Source organism: Hyalella azteca, unplaced genomic scaffold (assembly GCF_000764305.2).
Source record: "Hyalella azteca isolate HAZT.00-mixed unplaced genomic scaffold, Hazt_2.0.2 contig13181, whole genome shotgun sequence".
Lineage (NCBI taxonomy): Eukaryota > Metazoa > Arthropoda > Malacostraca > Amphipoda > Hyalellidae > Hyalella > Hyalella azteca.
The window spans coordinates 19,933-36,850 of NW_025943110.1; the positions used below are offsets into that span (position 1 = coordinate 19,933).

A 16,918-nucleotide genomic window follows, 5' to 3' on the forward strand; every position below is an offset into this window, starting at 1 on the left:
TGCACCTTCTTTTACAAATCCTATATTTAATATGTATCATCACCTGATCGCAGCTCATGAGACTAGGACTAAGTTCTGGTTCAAGTCCTCCTAAAATTCTTTACTAAGTGAAGCCGAGACACTCACTTTCTTATATGAATTGTTTAAATGGACCTTTTGGCCTAACCCCTGAATATATCTGGCTTCAGTGAAAGGTTTTGTTGGAGCAAAGGCTTGAGTATTTTACTACTGTACTGCTTAATTATTTAACTACTCTACTACTTATATGTTTTGCTACTGTACTACTTATATATTTTACTACTGTACAGCTTATGTACTCAACTACTGTATGGCTCATGTATTTTACTACTGTACAGCTTATGTATTTACCGACTGCTAATTGAACGCATCCGTGCAGTAGAAATTTCTTATTCAAACTGTTTTCTTGCAGTAATGGAACCAAAGACACATGTTCAAATGAACAACTATAAATATATAAAGCAATCTTGCATGCAAATTTTTGTGCTTCCATGTCATGAGGCGGTAAATAGTGGGCATTATTAGGTCAGAAATAAAATCACCGTCTTGTTCATGGAATGGAATCCTACCCACAATCACCCACGATTTTTATAACAATACACTGCCAGCAACTTGATGGGAGAGTCTGAAGTGAGACTTCCCGATGATAATATTGAAGATGAGATGCGGGAAAAGCCCATATGTCACAATGATATGCTCTTTTAAATGTATCCCTTTCGTTTAACTTCAATTATTTAATTTCGCAATTGGATTATCAAATATCAGTTTAGAGTGAATTATATCTATGGAAATAGACATAAGTGAAAAATGGAAATATTGATGGCACTCACTGAATTGTGCAAGGACTTTCAGCATAAACTAAATACATTGTTCGAAACATCGCATGAGCTGCAAATGCTAGAATTTAAAATTATTATAGCCTACTTACATAAAATATATAGAAATTTGCTTTTTAAAATAGTATATGGACAAATTTAAATGATGAACAATAAAAGGCCAAGTTTTTTTTTTGCATGGGCCCCAAATCCCTGCTTCTCGGCAAAAATCACGAATAAAAATAACACATGGGGCAATAAACATTTTAATGCCAATCATTATAAACTTATGAATACAGCATTATGCATGTATAAATTCATTCAAGTGCCTGCTGACAACTAAACGCATGACATTTACTCTGCGTATTTGTACGAAAATCTTAATTAGGGGAAATGTACCCATGCTTTTTTAATTTGATTATATGGTACGTTCGTTCTTAAATTAATTTTAATTTGGATTCTGCGTGAATGTTTAAGATAGAGTTAGAACGATGAATGCAAGCAAATTAAATATATTTCCATAAGATTTGAAAAATGAATTTTAAATCAAATTCGCCCCAATTCACGAAGGTATCTTAGTATTCATGAATGATGGATGGTTCGTAGACTCAAGACCCATCACACCCTGTAGGCGGGAAGTTTGGTTGCACATTAGCATTATTAAGAATTCGGCGCGTAGTGAAACATTCTTTATATTCACTAAAGCAAATAAGGATTGTACTCATTTTTGTTCAAGACACGTTTTGAGCATTTAAAACGTATAAATTATCATTTGCAGAATTATAAGAAAAAATATATTTGTGTGAATAATCCACAAAATTCATTCCAAATATTCTTGAATTATTATGAGTGTATTAGATGCGAATATACGATATACATACACAAGATGGATAATAATTAATTACGCAGTAACGCATTTTTCTATAAAATCACTGGAAATTATAAACGTTTTATTTCGTAAAATTTTAAATGAAAGACGCTGAACTAAGCCACATATGTTTTTACAGTAAAATTTCAATGGGGCAAATCAACTGTTTTAACTGCGAGCTGGACTATATTTACCAGATACTGATTACATTTAGATTCTCACTGCTTAAAAGCCGCGTTGCCCATGCGAGTTTTTACCTAACTTTAAATACCAAGACCTCGAGAGATGTTGCTCTTTAGCTTCAATGAAGGCTGAGAAATAAATGACCATTGAAACATTCTCATTGAGCAGCTGCCACACAAAGACCAGATCCAATCACTGCCATTAGCAACTTTTCGTCCTATATAATGCAGGGTTATCGAAGTACTTGGTCAAATTCAGAACAGAGGTGAATTTTTGATGTAATCAAATGTATCCATCTAAGTGACCGATTTTATAATTTAGTTAATTAATTTATTAAAAAATTAGATCGGCACTCACTGCAGTGAGTGACAGCGAGCGCATTTTCTCCTCCGCCCGTCCGTGAAGTCACGGACGGACGGACGGACGGACGGAAGGACGAACGGACGGACGGACGGATATGACGAGCACAATAGCGCCTTTTTTCCATAAATGAGAAAATGCGGTAAAAATTCGACTTGACATAGAAAATTTTCTATAATGTCCGATAAAATTCGTATAAATATAATATGTACTGGGTAGAAAATCACGTCAACAGTGTAAATTGAATGCTTGCAATGAATATAATTGCTATGAATCACTTCGATTCGAAACATTGATAAGAATTAAAGTTGACAATGTGAGCAGATATAGTGTGGCACAGAATCGTACCACACCAATTATTAATAATTAATGAAGAATTAAATAACTATAACGAACTACATATTAATTAATATCATTATTTGTTCCTCACAATTCGAGGGGGCTGCACAATTAATAAAATTTGAAGTCGGTGCATGCATTTTCACTTCCCTCGATCTTGGCACAGAAAAAAGGCCGCACTGATTATGTTCTTGATGAATATACTGGACCGGATATCGAAAGGGAAACGAAATTTTGAACATAAATCAAGAATAAATTCATAATTAGTTCATTGTCTTTTTCTCATTTTTACTCATAAGTTGAGATTTTTGTATATAATATCTGCTTAATTGGAAAATTACTTGCAGCTGAGAAAATACATTAAATTTTCCAGCATTAAATAGGTATCGAAATATGGATTAAAGTTGAATGTATACCACGTCCGGAATAGATAAATAATAAAATCAATTAGTCATATATAATTTTGGATCATTATTATCTAAATTAATCTCACTTACTTTTTACATGTCTGGAAAAGTCCCATGTAAGTAATATTCTATGCGATTAATATGCTTTTAAATACTTCACGGCGTCAAAAATAAAACTTTTTACTCTCTGATATCACTTAGAATCATAGACAATACATTTATTGCCGGTATCAGTGCTACGAAATAAGCTGTTGCACAGAATTTTATGACCATTAATTAAAGGCTACCGCAAAACAGAAATTTAATATTACCGCCAGGCTGGTTAGACAAAATCCTTCATATATCAGATAAAAATTATTTCTGCACTTAAAACTCAAATGAATTTTTCTTGCAGGAAAGATCCGCAAGATCCGGGCCTCCAGAAATACATAAAATAAACGCGGATCTTTCCTGAGACCAAGAAGACAACTGTTGCCGCTCAAAAATGAGTGGAAAATAATTTTCGCAAATGTCACTACAATATTTTGGACTAATTAAGACTGCTTACCTAGAGATCAGCCAGTATTCGGATTTCCATTCGACGCCCGATCCTGAGAAAAAGAACATTAACATTAATTTAAACGCGAAAGAGAGTTTTTTATCTCCAATTATCAGCGCAGAATAAAAATGAAAACATTTGCAACTGTGAGTATTATAAAAATACAGAGGGGGCAAAAATTATTAATTATAAATAACAGCAGCCGAATAATAAGGGATATCAACTTTTTTTTGGTAGGTAGATGCCATAATCAGATCGATGAGGATATTTTTATAATCATCGTTCGAGTGTGCGTAGAAATACAGTGAAAGTAAATTCAACGTAAGGTAAAATTATGAAATGAAAAGATAACAAAAACCGTTCAAATTCTTATAGAGTAATGAAAGTAGTACATTAAAATTCAATATTCATTTATTCATGAAGAATAAGGGTGGGACTTCGTCCTATTCAACCATGTTATCAGAGATTACATTATTCCCGTAAATATTTTCAGGTTAAATGGAAATATTGGTATCAATTGTCTTCGAGAATTTATGCTTAATGATACGAAAAAATTTGGAAACATATTCATGGAATTAGGAAACAGTTTATTATTTAATCACATGTTGTTTTTGTATGAAGAATATTGAGCGGTTGTACGCCTTGCAGTAGACATTGGTTTACACTATTGGGCATTTCAAAGATGATGTCTAACACCTTGTAGACAATTAAAAATTTTAGATTTTTAAACAAACCAAAACTATTCAAAGTATTTATTTCGCTAAGAAATTGTTAGAAATAAAATTTTGTGACATGTAAATTGTAAACACGAGAAACGATTTGGTTTCCACAAGCACTAAACAAAGCTATGTTTCTGCGAAACCATTTATAAACAATTTTTATAGTATAATAATTATGATATACGTAATCGGGGATCAGAAGAAATGCACTGTCCAAATAATGAGTCACAGTTGAAATATGTTCACAGAAACAATGAAAAAAACCATCAACTTCCGTCGAATGTGGCAAAAACCGGCTCATGTCAATAGGATTTACGGATACGACCATCGACCGTTGCCGTATGGTTGATGGAAATCTAGGATGACTGACAATGGCTTATTCTACTGCAATAATACCCGGAGAGTTGATGATACCTGAATTAAAGTTATTTGAAAAGTTTTAGCACATTTTTTTAGATGATGAAGATTGAATTAAGCACGAGCGTTGAGATGTAATTCATCTCAATGAATTGGCATTAATTATGCATGGAAGAATTTCTTATGGGCCAATCGTGAAAGATGATAAAAAATAATATTCATCAATAATTATCCGACGACTGTGAGCAAAATTATCTGGAAAATGTTCTTTAAATTGCATTTTCGTGTCAATGAACGTACTCGTAAACAGGATTTAGAGCTTCAATATGAGTGAAGGCATCAGCTTTGATATAAAAAAATCACTTACATAAGACGAGGAAATGAGTGCTTTTATTCCATATTCATGTTTAAAGTACAACCCTCTTTAGCAGTTTCAATTTAAATAAACTGAATTTTCGGCCGTCATTTTCCAAGAAATTGATATAAACATTCACTTAATTTGCATTTAAAAGAAAACGGCGCACAAGCACCTCAGAGCTATAAAACATAACTATTTACTAAATAATGTTTGTGAATATTAATAAACTTTTAACACGGCTCGTAATTTAGGAATCGTCAAAATCGTTAAAAATGCTTAATTGCTCTTCTCAAATTCGAAAAAAATATTCATGGTTAGCTGCAGTAATCAATTACTTGTTATCTGCGAGACTTCGTCTAATTAGAATTCTCTTGCAAATGAAGGCTTTGAATGTCGTTTTGAATTAATATATTTAATCGCTGATGCGTGTCTGTGTCGGTAAAGTTGTATCTCAAGTGCATAAGACAAATTTATGAAGTGAGTCAAAGTAATCTTCCGTTGGAAGGGCAACAGTTAACCAACCCTGCATGATTCACAGAGACAAGAAGTTTTCTGGATCGAAAAAGCGAGAAGTTAGCCGTGATTTTTGACGGTTAGTAATTTGGTTGTGCCTAGCTCATTATACAAAAGTTTTTCTAACGAAAATAAATAATTGAATATATAATCAATAAATGTTTATGTTGTACCATTTTAAATTTGTTTTTAGATGTCAATTAAGTAAATTAAAAAAAAATTACACGAATTATTTCAATCATCACTGATTTCAAATTTCCCTTCACAATTATTTTCGAGTCTGCATGAGTTTCTTGAGAGCTTTGATAGTGATGAATCAGAATGAATTCGGGAAATATCCTGTTAAAATCAGAAAAAGAATTGAATGTTCCATAGAAAATATGAATAGATACTCTTCCCAAAACTTAAATTACCCTTAAAACTTTTACATTTACTTGTAAATCAGCGAAACCTTAATATTAATAATTCTAAAGAAAATTCGAAGTCGAGAAAATCTTAATTCTTTTTTTTTTTTTTTTTTGCAAAAGCTGCACAGAACAAAGACCGTCCCACTGTATTATTCAAATCTGTGTTATTCAATGTTTTATGCTCGTCGTTTAGGAAGAATTGAGTTTTTTATGTCATTCGAGCTCGTCTGTACGTATTATGCGTGGAGTTAATAAGGCGAGAACGGAAGGGTGGGACATCGCCAGCAAGAAATAGACCACGTCGTTTCGAGCGGCAATACATGTCAGGCTATAATGTCATATTTTACAAACATAATATGACATATCATTGTTTTTCAAAAACTAGTATCATCTAGTTTTTAATTGAAAATAGTTCTTCTAATATCATTAATTATTATTATAACATAAGAGAGCTATAAATATATTAATCGAACGAGAGCATCAAAATTTACGATAACATCCGGTTTTTTAACCTATTTATACTTATAAGATAATTACTCAAAGGAATGTTTTATTGTTGTTGGTATAATATTGTTGTTGGAAGAAAAATATTTCATTTTACGCTGGAATTATTAATAACGTTTTTCAGAAATTGTAATTCTCATAATAAATTGTAATCTCCAAAACAACACGGGAATACGTCACAAAAAGTTTCACTTGCTGTCCTTGAATATTGTAAATAAATTAGTTACATTAACAGTTCTAACTAATCATTAATATTTAACCAATTTATAACTAGAGGGCAAACATAAACTAATTCACAATGTTCTCAACATGGGAAGGCGTCTAAATAAAACGCAAATATTTAACACTAATGGTGTCCAACGATCATTTTAGTTTGTGTTTCTAAACTAAAATCTTTCAGTGGCAGCTTTGAGCTTAAGTTTAAAAATGCAGAGAAAAATTGCCGTGATGACGCGATAGCATAAATACGAAGGCCAACTTTCGGCACCACAGGATGTTTATTACGTTGATTGAAGCGGTATCACAGATTGGTATATACGTGAATGAAGATAAATGTTAATTGATGAAGCAACTTTTTTATTTGAAAATGACTTCAGAACAGATCCCATAATTTTTCTGTTTTGACTATGAATGTTTGACATGTTTTTTTTTTTGTAATATTCCACATTTCTCCTCCATCAGTCACTTTTAATTGAAAAAATTTAATTTGAGAAATAGATAAAATATATTCTATGATACAATATCCAACCATCCTTCAGATTTCATTGGCGGGGAAACAGAAATCCCTCCATAGAAGATATGAAGTCTTAAATCCTCTATAATTACCTCAATCTGATAACTGGACCAAGTTGACAATCGACACACGAGTCGCAACAAAACATAAAGGATCCGTAACCGTGTCTGCCTTGATTCCCTAAGTATTGTTTCCGACTTCATTGGGCCAATTGTGAACACGAAACTAATTACCAGTTCTTGCGACAGTGAAACCAGTTTTTGTGAGGTGCACAGGAGCTTCGAGATGGATGTACAATGGCAAGAAAATATTTTAACCAAACCTTGGATGTAACGCTCAGTATATAGGTATAAATTTAATTTTTCTCTGCATCCGCTAAATAAAGAAATGTATGGAAAATTTCAACCAATATTTTACCTTCAGCTGGCGTTAATTATGCCGAAAATAGCAGAATGAAATGTTGAACTTCTAAAATATGACCCCAACATTTTAATGATATTTGGCGCATTGGAACAATTTTGTTCATAATTTATTGGCCAGTTCGTTGGCGCAATTTCGCAAACATATTTTTAGGAGTAAAATTAAAATAGGGCGTTTAAATGTACCTTCACCCACATATATCAATACAATTCACAAATATCTACGGCACAACATTAGTTGAGCGTTATAAATTTGCTCTCGTTTCTTTTCGCTTCTTGCGAGTCGCGAAATGATCACCCCATTTGACACGATCTGTACATAGATATGTACCGAGGACGGTACATGCAATCGAGCTAAAAAATATGTTGGGTTACTAACTATGTGAGACATGTTACCATTGACATAGTAAATCGGATACTTTTTCCTTGATCCAATCTATTGCTTTCAGAATGAAAATTTAAGTCGCACCTATTTGTTGACTGCAAGTTTTCTTTGTGTATTATAACACATGGCAGTGTGAAGAGACCGGCACACCCTATAGCTGTATCCAGATGTCAATTAGCTTTAATTATTAAGAACAATTGTCTTGCTTGCAGCCTGCTCCATTGCAGTACTCATCCTTTGATAACACGTTCATATCATGTCTATATCTTACCTATCAGTGACGTGAACCTTCGTTAGGGAGCGTGTATATACCGAACATGCTGGAAAGTTTTAACTGAAAAAGTGACAAGTAAGCTTTATAGGCTTGACTTCATGGCCTTTTTGCTTGAGTGTCTTAATGAGAGAATTTTTGCGTTAGAGTTCGAGAAGGAGATTCTGTGTAAACAAGCGCTATAACGGAACCGAGCAACGGATAATGGCCAAGCCTTAATTCTTATAAAAAGTAGAGAATTTCTCAGCGTTTTATTGCGGCTTGACCGACCTTATGAATGGCCGTGCACCCAGAGTGGGCTGAATTGAACTTAAGTCATCCATGACCATTTGTAGCATTTGTGATCCAGAGCAAAAACATTTGGAAGCTTTTAAAGATTACATGTAAATACTCATATTACATGCTTCCTGGAATCTCAAATTTACCCATGATTAAAATGCCAATAAAACGTACATATGAAATTCACTATATCAGCAACTTTTATATAAATTCCTTTCACGAATTTTTTGCTTTTAAATTACCAATTGCAAATTTGATCTATGAATTATTCGATTAAAATATCCGTGTATTTTGAATAGGAAAAGCAATCACTTTTCTTGCGGAACAATGCCTACAAAAACTTGATGGGATACGAATTCGTCAGATAGAAAGATGAGTTAATAACTATTATGTTCTAGTAATTAAGTTAAGTTAGTAGTTAGTAATTAGTAATAATAGTATGGTAGTAGTTAGTAATTAAGTTACCATAAGTTCTAGTAATTAAGTCTGAATTTGAGCAGAAGAGGAGACAAAAAACGCAATAAAAAATTTTATTGGGGGCAAAAAGTTTCTTCCCTTCAATGTCTTCCTTAATTGAGCATTTCATGTAATATTTACTCTTTAAATGGAGGATTATATTGTGTAAAATTATCATGTCTGAAATGCGGAAACCCTTTTTAGGAGGGTAAAGTCGAAGGTAAAAAAAATTAAAAATTGTAAGTTATACTTTCAGCTGCTACTGGAACTACTGGCACACTATCGATTGAAACTGTAAAGTTTCTGTTTACAGTCTCAGTTAATCTTAAAGGCATTACTCATGACAATTTTTGAAATGACCCCGCAAGCTTTGTATGTGTAACTATATGATGCAAATAATAAAAATAGTGATAAAGATGTGCATATAAATAGATGTAATAATAATAATAATAATAATAACAATAATAATAATGATAATAATAATAATTAATAATAAGACCCAGAGGATTATCTGACAATCATATTCTCTTAAGAAGAATCTCCTGTTCATTTTAGCTCAAAACGACTTCCTAAATAATCAGTCTATCATTTCATTTTATTATCAATGAACAACAACATCTGCATGACTTGTTATACTCATTGACTCGCATTTATTTTTAAGAACAATAATTACTTTATTTATCAAGACGTGCTTAGACATTTGCCAGCTACACGACTGTTCCTATAGGTAAGACTTAATACGAAACTTCGAGACGTCATCTTCAGACGTTACTTAAGCCATTCAGTGGCGCTAATTCAGTGTAAAGCACACCAGAGCTTCGTTTTATAAGGCAAAAAATTGACCTAATGACAAGTTTTTGTGATTGAAGCTGAACTCGGCCTGCCAACGGTGCTCGAACAGGGCAGTATACGGCCAAATGATTGATGAAGAGATCACTGATGCAAGTGAACGAAAAAACTAACGAATGCCGGATAAGATCGGATCTTCCTGTAAATGATTATTCATCGTTAACTTTTCGCACAATACGAGCATCAATATATTTTTGGTACATTTACGTACAGCAAGAATAATATATTGAACTATTTCGCTAAATCCATAAAAGCAATGAATGTATACTGCGCTTCACCATTAAGGTACATCATGAAGAGTGAGTTTAAAATAATTCAAATTTCACTTGTTTTATCCACACCGAGTCATGTTTAGTGACGCAAACTCACTGTGATAAGAATCATTGATCAATTATGGCGACGAAAGATTTAAGCTCTTCGTCGAAATTTAGGGTGAAAGAGCCTGCAAAATAATTATCCTGAAATTTTTGAATCCCTATTCCTGCCGAAACTGTCTCAGGAATAGAATAGAAGGAACTCTGAACTGTTCCTGCCCGAAACTGTCTCAGACATAAGTTGAAAAATCCTTGGCAAATATCGTTGAAATATTTCAGAATATTGTGACATTTCTCACCGATATATCGCATTAATATTACGTCAAAAGCATTGAAATTCTCCTTTCACTCACGCACTGATTGCTGCGAGGCTGTATTATAAACCATTGCTGGAAATTAACCACAGTGTTGCTCCTCAGAACAGTTATCACTATTCAGAGATATTATATTTTTTCCCGTCCATCCTTAATCATTTCCAGAATATCTACAGTTTCGTATTAGGGATATATTTTCAATTAATTAATTAGCATAACAAAATTGTGAGGTGAACAAAATGAGAGTTCCCCGAGATAAATGATGAGTTAATGAGTCATTTATGTTATGAATTCATTAGCATTTTGTGTAAATTAATCGGCCACTCCGTGCAATTAATGCATAACTCTGAAATTAGCTGTTAATTTTGCGTAAGATTGAGAGCTGCGGGTTAAATAGATTGATTTATTGCGCAGGTACGGCTAAAATTATTTCGGAGCAAAGTGGCAGAATATTGTGAGCTGAATTCATGTATTTATCAACTAATTACTGGGTATAATAACGAAATAAATATGTGTAAGAAAATTTGATACTCGATCCATAGGTCGAAAAATGCTCTAGTGTATCACTTATGACTAATCAAACTAATATATGTAAGCCATATGGTATTTTAAAACAATATAATGTTAACAAAACATAAAAATTTCGCTGCAAAGTAACAATTTAGGTGGTCAATAATTACATACTCACGCCATTATGTGCTGCAAGTAACCTGTAAAACTCACCCGAATAAGTCACATCGTCCAGCCACAACTCGCTATTACTTTTTTGTTTCGTTCAAGTCTGATCGCACTGGACCGGGTGTTAGATTTAAAGGTCTCTGCAATTGACAGCAAACATGTCTTCATTTAATAGAACATTCACTAGCACAGCCTATTAACATCGTTAATATTTCCTGGCCTATACCTGCAGCCATGATCCATAGCTCTACTTATAAATTTTCTTGTACGGGTGATCAGTTATTTTTATCTCGAAATAAACACAACCCATTCCTATTTTTACTGTATTTACTTCTAATTAATACAGCAGAAATAAATGAATTAATACAATAATTTACTCGAGTTGACAAAAAGTGTGTCTGGTCTGTAACTGAATTATGGATAAAAATAATTATTTTAGAGAAGATCTTCACAGCCCAAAAGAAATAAACTATGTGTAGGTTTATTATAGGGGGAATATTCTCAACAGTCAGTAACTTCGTTCTAAATAGTAGTGATCAAGCGATTGTTCATATTTATTAATAACCAAGACTGAAAAATTAAAATTCATTGCCAATCTATATGTCTACAAACAAAGAGTAATTGGTCTCAAGACTTTAATCATTCATTTCCCATGTCGAAGCCAACGAATTGTTTTATCGAACTGCATTAAGAATTGCAGCAAACACCTGCTGCTAGTAACGTAGCAACGTGCATGTATGACAGTTCAGCTGAAAGTTATCATCAGTCCGGAATTTGAATTGATGTGTACTTTGGTGGCACAGGTATAATAATTCCCTGGAACGTGAATATTACCCCAAAAATGGAGAATTAAAGGCGGCGCTTTTTTTGATCGAGGTTTTCCTCATTCAATTTGAATGCATTATTACATATGAGGTATAGTTTCACGGGTGCGGGTTACGGATAATGAGTGATTGAGGCTGACATTACGAAGAGACCGGTTATTAATATAATTACAGGTCAAACGCTGAGGCCGGTTCGACTATTCACGTAGGGAACACTTGTAAATTATTGACAAATTTAAGTGACTCGATTATCACTCAATTTAATTTGTGGTAAAACACAGTCATATAACAGGATTGAACGTTTCTTTCTATGTATAATCTCCAGATAATAAAATTGTTTAAAATTCTAGTGCGGTTGTCTGGGTCCATTCTGGAGCTAGATTTAGCTGTTAGGATAACATTATGTGACCTGCTTAACTTAGGGTAAAATGTTGCGTTACATTTGATTTTAAGATTTACTGTTTACCTTAATGTTTGATGCATTGTTTCAGAAAATTTGTACAGAAAATCATCAGCATTTCCCCGAACACAAATTAAGATCCAAAGAAAATAGAGAATTAATTAGTTTTGATAAACTATGTATTAAGGAAGTGAGATGGATCACGGCTGTATGTCGCCTGCGTCATAGATTTTTAGCTAAAATTACACATTCTCTGATAACCTTGCATATATAAGGCAAAATTTCTAAATAAGTTAAACTTGGAGAAATTTTGATATGAGTATGAAGGAAATTGAGCTGAAACATATGGTCGTTATAGAAGTCATTGATCAAATTGCAATACATTTTTACTGTGAATTTGAAATTCGCAACTCAGTACAGGAATTAACAAAAAGTTTTCCATCGCATGAAGATATATTTCATGTTGTGCATTCAATAGATTATTCCTCTAAACCTGGCATATTTGTTGTAAATCACATCATTGTTTATACTATTACAACACAAGTCGTCAGTTCATCCGGTCTGTCTTGTATCCTGGTATATACTAGTTCATCTATGTTGATTTGTTTATGTATTCATTTGGCTCAAATTGAATTCAAAATTGAGGTTTCTTAAATTTTGTACTTTGAATTGAATTGAAGGATTTGCACGTATGATTTAATGATTATGCATTAAATTGCAGGAATAAAAAAATATATGTGTCCTCTAATATGCATTTAACTAAATAATAAACCCAATATTTTTGTGAAATATCACGTAACTCCACCTGGAATAATATTATAACTTCAAACTGACACTTTATAATTTAAATGTTTTATTTCTCAAATATTAAATGGAGCGGTTTAAAAGTTTAATGAAATTGAACACTTAAATCAGTGGATGTGCTCACTACATAAGCCTGACTATAAAATACATAAACTTAAATAGTTCGATCAACTTTGGTTCACTTCGTCTATATAACGTTCCTGCGTATACATATACACGATCAATCGATTTGCATGGATAACTGATATAAATGGTTGGATTCAGGCATACATCTTCAGTGTCTATCCATTATCAGGGAGAAGGTGTCAGGCTGTCACCATGTAAAAACAAGCAGTTCTTGCACGTGCTGATAAAGAGAAAAGTTCTAAATTTCGATTAAAAACATGTTCTCTGTAAACTAACGAAAAAAAAAAAAAACAAGAAGCGAGCTCGCACCTAACGAACTAACTGGTCCTGGTGCATATATATACGTATGCTTGACCATTATATCCTTATACACAGAGAAATGTATGAGACTTTGTCCAAATGAAGATCTATGCACTTTCTGGTCCTGAGTGGGTTATCCTGACACAGTTTTGTCCGGTAAAGGGTGAATCAGAGTTACGTCCGCTCTATTCTCGAGAAGTGATTAAGAAAGTATATCACAATTCGGACAATGATTGCCCTTTTGTTTGTATCAGGAATCTAAGGTGATTTGAGCGATAAGGTCGGCTTATGAGTGGCCGCCTATGATCTGACGATGAATTTCCTCCTGAGGATCTGCAATTTGGGCGCTCGCATGTAGCGAGCCTAGTTCAATATAATTATTATTATTTAGGAAATTAAGGCGCATGCCAAAATAGGCAGTTCATGCAGAAATTTACTTCTACCAAAAATATTTAATGAAATTTTTCGTTTATACATTTCTGAACATACTCCCTCATGCAGTAGTGTAATCATAACCGTTCTCATTCGCTCCGAGATAATCTAAATGTATTAAATTAGCTTAATTACAGAACAGGACGAATTTGCTTGTGTTGCAGTTATTTCTACTGCAGAACTCGAGCTATGTAAATTTGTAAAGTAGATACTTTAATTTAATCTGATTTTTTAAATTATAAGCGCGACGTACGTATGCGATGTACGTTCATATTTCTCATTTATAATGAAATATATGAACGTCCAGTTCATATATATGAAAAATACATATGAGCTTTATTTCATAAAATATATGAAATACATTACATTACCATTATATGAATTCAGCATCTTGTGTAGCTAGTAGCTGCTGAATATATACAGCTGAATTTCTGTTTGAGTCAAATTTTTGGGCTTCATAATCACCTCAGTGGTTTACCGTCATATTCAATAAGAAATTTGTCATCAGATAGAGACATTTAGAAAATATTTGGCAATTATATATTTTAATCTAGAAAATAAGAAGCCTGAGCCCACGCATTAATATATTCTCTCCGATGGGACGAAAAGAATAATTTTTAAATCCATATATTAAAGAGGGCTTAACATTTCATGTATTTTTATCATTGAAATAAATAACTTCAGAACAATCATGTTCTGTAAACTTAAAACAAGACCTGAAGACATTGAGCTCCCAGAACAGTTAATGTACAGCAAGTTGCCAGGTCCGGAAGTATGTAAGATCTGCGCACATTTGCATGTTATCTGATGGAACTTGAGCAGGATTTATGCCTTTCCAGGCAAGCGTTGACAGAAAACATCTGATAGCTTTCGGTAATTTGCAGTTCTGGGAGCGCCTAAACTAAGCGATATTCTTCGCTGCCGCTAATTAGCGACCCTACGAGTTCGTTTGAGTGAATATACGGTGAGTGGTGCGTGCCGTGTTTGATGCTATGTATGGCAACGGTGCATTATTTGGTCCAATAGAGGCAAGTGGTACAGTATTTGGTCCAATAGAGGCAAGTGGTACAGTATTTGGTCCAATAGAGGCAAGTGGTACAGTATTTGATCCAACATATATAGCAAGTGGTACAGAATTTGATCCATTATGTAGCAAGTGGTGCATTATTTGATCCAATAGAGGCAAGTGGTACGGTATTTAGTCCAATATATAGCAAGTGGTGCAATATTTGATCCAATAGAGGCAAGTGGTACAGTCTTTGATCCAATATATATCAAGTGGCGCAGTATTTGATCTTAAATAGGCACAGCATTTCATCCATTAAATAGCAAGTGATGCATTATTTCATCCAATACATAAGTAGTAAGTGGCACAGTATTTGATCTAATGTATGGCAAGAGGCGCAGTATTTCATCTAATATAGGGCGAATGGTTCAGCAATTGACGTAATAAATATGGCGATGGACTGCACACGAATCTTCGTGGTGAGGCATGTTGACAGCAATGCTTTGGAATGTTGATTCGAAAAACGAAAAAAAACATAAGCAAAAAATTTTATGTTGTTCACATTTAAGTGTTTATTCATGCCTACTTTTTTTTGAGAAAAAAGTGTGCGAATTTTTTCTAGTTTTCACTAAAAGAAGAAGACTTATTTTCAAAAATTCTTGCTTGAAAACAGGATAAAATCATCTCGTCATATTTGTAATTTGTAGAAAATCCAACTAGACACACTTGGGATATGCATTTTCTAGCTGATTAGTTTGAGATTAGTGTAGTCGAGCTAAAAATTAAAACTTCTCAAAGATTTCAGCTACATCGAGTTAAACCCAATGCGTTTAAAAACCTATTGCCGCAAGATTAAACTATGTATCTACGCCAATATCTGAAAAACCAAATGATCCATGATACATTCTAAAACAATTCTATCACGCAATCAATCCCAGGTCATTAGCCGTTTGTGTAAAATAAATCGGAAAAATGTGCAGCGCGAAGTTTTAATATCACGAACTGATGAAGGTAAAGCTTCTCACCCATGCATGTTTCAGGCGCTGATACACCGATCGGCTTAATTTATACTTGATTTGATTGATAAAATGAAGTCTCTAATAAGTGGGTTAAGCTAGAACAAATGTTGCTAATGTAGATCAGGCATTCGCGGGTTCTAAGAGCTTTTTAATTGCCTATAATATTGATCTTTATTGTGATCAGGCACGCGCTGTAAACCATGCTTTTCAAATGGTTGATAATTAGCGCGTACATCGCCGATAAACTACAAAGTTAGCAGATATCGTTCAATCGTATTAGAATGCTAGAGTAACTTTATCTCAAGATCATTAAAGCCCTCTTGATTTTCCTTATAAATAATCAAATTCTCCCATCCTTAACTTTTCCTCAAATTTGCCGAGTTTGCATACCCTATTCTGGATAATATCGCATATTTCAATTATTCATTAGCTCGAAATCAGCCTCAATCCGGATCATGGATCGGTGGCCGGCATAATTTCGATACTGCACAATCCGGCCTCAGATCTTCCAAGCTTTTTCATTTAGCTTATAAAAACACAAATAAATACGAGCTAATATAATGGTAAAATGGAGATCATTTCATGGTCTTAATCCATGATTATGAATAATTAACAGACTAAAATCGCATGAAATGTCGACCACTCTATAAGGTCATTAATCGCCTGCACAATTTACAGACCACTTCGCTTCATTATATTATTGGACATTAATTTTCATTGCGAACCTAAGCCAATTCGGCAATTAACTATAATATGCGATGCTCATTAAAGGCATCTAATTATAGCGCCGTGTGGCCGCTATCGAGTATTGGTATAAATACTGCACTGGATTTTAATGATAAATTCAAGATTCCAATCATAAGTATAGCACGGCCATGTATATGATGTCTCCACCGTACATTATGCGGATGTAACTAAAGTTG

The 16,918-nt window shown here is 33.5% G+C and overlaps 1 long non-coding RNA gene across 1 annotated transcript in view; it reads right to left on the minus strand.

Annotated features, from left to right (window-relative positions):
- Positions 1-16,918, minus strand: part of LOC125178835 — a 53,381-nt gene that overhangs the window by 12,821 nt on the left and 23,642 nt on the right. The window contains exon 2 of the long non-coding RNA XR_007157040.1: positions 3,538-3,580. This is a non-coding gene — a long non-coding RNA (uncharacterized LOC125178835). The remainder of the gene's footprint in view (positions 1-3,537; positions 3,581-16,918) is intronic.